Genomic DNA, 5,000 nt, shown 5'->3' on the forward strand with positions numbered 1-5,000 from the left:
GCCAAGAAAGAGCGGTGCGGGGCCGGTCGGAGCGCACCCTTTTCTCGGTGGCTGGCGGGCGAGAGAGTGCTGCGTCGCCGGCATCGGCGTCGAAAGAAGCCGAGCCGAAAAAAGTTAAAGTACAAACGTGCAAGCATACTAACCTAACCCTAGGTAAGGCATGTCAGAGCGAAAGACAGTAATTTCGAATGAGCCAAGAAAGAGCGGTGCGGGGCCGGTCGGAGCGCACCCTTTTCTCGGTGGCTGGCGGGCGAGAGAGTGCTGCGTCGCCGGCATCGGCGTCGAAAGAAGCCGAGCCGGAAAAAGTTAAAGTACAAACGTGCAAGCATACTAGCCTAACCCTAGGTAAGGCATGTCAGAGCGAAAGACAGTAATTTCGAATGAGCCAAGAAAGAGCGGTGCGGGGCCGGTCGGAGCGCACCCTTTTCTCGGTGGCTGGCGGGCGAGAGAGTGCTGCGTCGCCGGCATCGGCGTCGAAAGAAGCCGAGCCGAAAAAAGTTAAAGTACAAACGTGCAAGCATACTAACCTAACCCTAGGTAAGGCATGTCAGAGCGAAAGACAGTAATTTCGAATGAGCCAAGAAAGAGCGGTGCGGGGCCGGGCGGAGCGCACCCTTTTCTCGGTGGCTGGCGGGCGAGAGAGTGCTGCGTCGCCGGCATCGGCGTCGAAAGAAGCCGAGCCGAAAAAAGTTAAAGTACAAACGTGCAAGCATACTAACCTAACCCTAGGTAAGGCATGTCAGAGCGAAAGACAGTAATTTCGAATGAGCCAAGAAAGAGCGGTGCGGGGCCGGGCGGAGCGCACCCTTTTCTCGGTGGCTGGCGGGCGAGAGAGTGCTGCGTCGCCGGCATCGGCGTCGAAAGAAGCCGAGCCAAAAAAAGTTAAAGTACAAACGCGATGCTAATGAGCGAGCCGTTGTCTCGACTAATATGTAGGGGGCGTTCGATCGAGCGTCTGGCTTGAGCGCTTGTCGGCCAAGCAGAACGGTCGCATTGTTATGCCCGGGTTTTAGGCACCGCTGCAGGCGGCCGGCAGAGCTCTTGTTTGTGCGAAACTGAATGGATCGAGCCCGAGAGAGGGCGAGCAAAGAAAAAACGCAAATCGCTCCGCCTGGCACTGCCGGCGAGGGCGTGGACGTCGCGGCCAGCGACTGTCGAAGCTGAGTACGGCCGCAGGCGATCGCCTCGGTCTTAAACGAATGCGACGAGCACGCGCCGGGCGGCCCAGCAAGGGCCGAGCGCAGCTGTCGCAGCTATCTGGTTGATCCTGCCAGTAGTGATATGCTTGTCTCAAAGATTAAGCCATGCAGGTGCAAGTACGAGTTCTCGTAAAGCGAAACTGCGAATGGCTCATTAAATCAGTCTTGGTTTATTTGGTCTCGTAAGCGAAGTGGATAACTGTGGTAATTCTAGAGCTAATACATGCATTAAGCGCCGACTTCGGGAGGCGCGCTTTTATCAGATCAAAACCGACCGGGTTCGTCCTGTGACGTTTGATGACTCTGGATAACCACGCGGATCGTACGGTCTCTGCACCGACGACGTATCATTCAAGTGTCTGCCCTATCAACTGTCGAAGGTACGCTACGTGCCTACCTTTGTGATAACGGGTAACGGGGAATCAGGGTTCGATTCCGGAGAGGGAGCCTGAGAAACGGCTACCACATCCAAGGAAGGCAGCAGGCGCGCAAATTACCCATTCCCGACACGGGGAGGTAGTGACGAAAAATAACAATACAGGACTCTAACGAGGCCCTGTAATTGGAATGAGTACATCCTAAAACTCTTAACGAGTATCCATTGGAGGGCAAGTCTGGTGCCAGCAGCCGCGGTAATTCCAGCTCCAACAGTGTATGCTAAAGTTGTTGCGGTTGAAAAGCTCGTAGTTGGATTTTGGGCGAGCGCCGCCGGTCCGTCGCAAGGCGTGTCACTGGTTGCGTTCGCCTCACCTTCGGTTCTCCGTCGGTGCTCTTGACTGAGTGTCGGCGGTGGCCGATAAGTTTACTTTGAAAAAATTAGAGTGTTCAAAGCAGGCTGTTCGCCTGCATAGTGTTGCATGGAATAATGGAATAGGACCTCGGTTCTATTTTGTTGGTTTTCGGAGCACGAGGTAATGATTAAGAGGGACAGACGGGGGCGTCCGTACTCTGCCGTTAGAGGTGAAATTCTTGGATCGGCGGAAGACGAACTACTGCGAAAGCATTCGCCAAGAATGTTTTCTTTAATCAAGAGCGAAAGTCAGAGGTTCGAAGACGATCAGATACCGTCCTAGTTCTGACTATAAACGATGCCAACTAGCGATCGGGAGGCGTTACCATGACGACCTTTCCGGCAGCTTCCGGGAAACCAAAGTCTTTGGGTTCCGGGGGAAGTATGGTTGCAAAGCTGAAACTTAAAGGAATTGACGGAAGGGCACCACCAGGAGTGGAGCCTGCGGCTTAATTTGACTCAACACGGGGAAACTCACCCGGCCCGGACACAGGTAGGATTGACAGATTGAGAGCTCTTTCTTGATTCTGTGGGTGGTGGTGCATGGCCGTTCTTAGTTGGTGGAGCGATTTGTCTGGTTAATTCCGATAACGAACGAGACTCTGGCATGCTAAATAGTTACGCGACCTTCTCGGTCGGCGTCTAACTTCTTAGAGGGACTAGTGGCGTTTAGCCACACGAGATTGAGCAATAACAGGTCTGTGATGCCCTTAGATGTCCGGGGCCGCACGCGCGCTACACTGAGTGAAGCAGCGAGTGTCTAACCTAGGCCGAAAGGTCCGGGTAACCCGTTGAACCTCATTCGTGATTGGGATAGGGACTTGCAATTGTTTCCCTTGAACGAGGAATTCCCAGTAAGCGCAAGTCATCAACTTGCGTTGATTACGTCCCTGCCCTTTGTACACACCGCCCGTCGCTACTACCGATTGAATGGTTTAGTGAGATCCTTGGATCGGCCCCGTCGCGGCTGGCAACGGCCGCGTCGGCGTGTCGAGAAGACGATCAAACTTGATCATTTAGAGGAAGTAAAAGTCGTAACAAGGTTTCCGTAGGTGAACCTGCGGAAGGATCATTACCGAAGGTGGTGGTAGGCCCCGGCCGACCGCGCACTGAATTGTCTTTGGGTGCCGCCGAGAGGGCGGCCGTCAATCGGGGTTCCGCCCCGTGCGACACGCGTAACACGTTGGCATAGCAAGGCAGCCGAGTGCGATGGTGGCTTCTGGGCACCGCGCTCGATGTGCCGCCGGCCCAGCCCGGCGGTCGCTCGGCGCCGTTTGTTGGTGTTTTTGTGCAGTTGTTGTCGGTGGTGGTTTTGTGGTCGATCCCACAGTGTGACGTCCGCGCGCTTCGGCGCCGGGCGAAACGTCGAGGACGACTCTTAACGGTGGATCACTCGGCTCGCGAGTCGATGAAGGACGCAGCCAAGTGCGAGAAGTAATGTGAATTGCAGAACACATTGAACGTCGACCTTCTGAACGCGAATTGCGGTCTCGGGTCAATCCCGGGACCGCGTCTGCCTCAGGGTCGCGTTCGTCCTCACCCGAGGGCCGTCGCCTGGCCTCTGCGAAGACGGCCGGGCGTCGCCCCAAGTTGAAGCGGTCGCCGAGCTTTCTCGGCGCGACCGCGTGTCCCGTACACCGCCGGCCCCTCGACGTGTTCAACTACGTTCGAGGGGCGGGTCCAGGTCGGTCGGTCCGGTCACGAGATCAAGACCGACCGTGGGCCAAGGCGGCGACGGTACGCGCTCGGTCGGCGCCGGCGGCGACGACTTGCGATGCCAGCGGGCCGTGTAAGAAACGGCCCGCTTGACACATACGACCTGAGTTCAGGCGAGAGCACCCGCTGAATTTAAGCATATTATTAAGCGGAGGAAAAGAAACCAACAGGGATTCCCTGAGTAACGGCGAGTGAACCGGGAAGAGTCCAGCGTCGAATCTGCGCGCTTTTCGAGCGCGCCGAGTTGTGACGTACGGAAGTCCCAGTGCGGCTGACGGCGAGCGCCGGTGTCCTTCTGATCGAGGCCTCGTCCCACGGCGGGTGTTAGGCCCATAGGGGCGCTTGCCTTGGCCGCTTCGGGTCTTCTCGGAGTCGGGTTGTTTGGGAATGCAGCCCAAAGCGGGTGGTAAACTCCACCTAAGACTAAATACGGTCGCGAGACCGATAGCGGACAAGTACCGTGAGGGAAAGTTGAAAAGCACTTTGAAGAGAGAGTTCAAGAGTACGTGAAACCGTTGAGAGGCAAACGGGAGGGCCCGTCAGGTCGCCGGCTCGCTTTCAGTTGGGTGCGGGGGCGCGCCGTCTCGGTTCGCGGACGCTTAAGGCGCCGCTGCCGAGTCGGCTCGCGCACCGTCTCAGCGCACTAGCGACCGGCGCGGGTCACGACCGGTTTGCCGTCGGTCTAAGTCCCCGCGCGAAGGTGGCCTCCGCTCCGGCGGGGGTGTTACAGCGCGCGGGCGGTGCGGCCCGGCGGCGGATCGAGGAAAGGATGCCGCGCGCTCTCTGTGTGCGGCCGTCGCCGTTCGGCTGGCTTGTCGTTCGCCTGCACTGTACGCAGTGCCGGTGTTCGGCGGGCTGCCGCTTCGGTGGCGCGCCGTCGACGCGCTCGGGGTCCGTGGCCACGTCGGCCACCCTCCCGACCCGTCTTGAAACACGGACCAAGGAGTCTAACATGAGCGCGAGTCGTCGAGTGGTTCGAGACTCGCAGGCGAAATGAAAGTGAAGGCGGCCTTTGGCCGAACGAGGTCGGACCCGGAGCCCCGTGCGGGCGCCGGCGCACGACCGGCCGATCGCACCCGCTCTGCCGGGGCGGTCGCGCAAGAGCGTCCATGTTGGGACCCGAAAGATGGTGAACTATGCCTGGGAAGGTCGAAGCCAGAGGAAACTCTGGTGGAGGACCGTAGCGATTCTGACGTGCAAATCGATCGTCCTATTTGGGTATAGGGGCGAAAGACTAATCGAACCATCTAGTAGCTGGTTCCTTCCGAAGTTTCCCTCAGGATAGCTGGCGCTTT

General features: G+C 57.9%; 2 non-coding genes and 1 pseudogene across 2 annotated transcripts; all 3 read left to right on the plus strand.

The window, feature by feature from the left end:
* Positions 1–1,254: 1,254 nt before the first annotated feature.
* Positions 1,255–3,064, plus strand: LOC144418985 (small subunit ribosomal RNA). The gene has a single exon (XR_013473773.1). It is a non-coding gene; the product is annotated as a small subunit ribosomal RNA (ribosomal RNA).
* A 298-nt stretch (positions 3,065–3,362) lies between these two features.
* On the plus strand, positions 3,363–3,516 carry LOC144418983 (5.8S ribosomal RNA). Its single transcript, XR_013473771.1, has one exon. It is a non-coding gene; the product is annotated as a 5.8S ribosomal RNA (ribosomal RNA).
* A 288-nt stretch (positions 3,517–3,804) lies between these two features.
* LOC144418978 (large subunit ribosomal RNA) overlaps positions 3,805–5,000 on the plus strand; it is a 3,695-nt pseudogene continuing 2,499 nt past the window's right edge.

The sequence above is a fragment of the Styela clava genome, unplaced genomic scaffold (assembly GCF_964204865.1).
Source record: "Styela clava unplaced genomic scaffold, kaStyClav1.hap1.2 HAP1_SCAFFOLD_235, whole genome shotgun sequence".
Lineage (NCBI taxonomy): Eukaryota > Metazoa > Chordata > Ascidiacea > Stolidobranchia > Styelidae > Styela > Styela clava.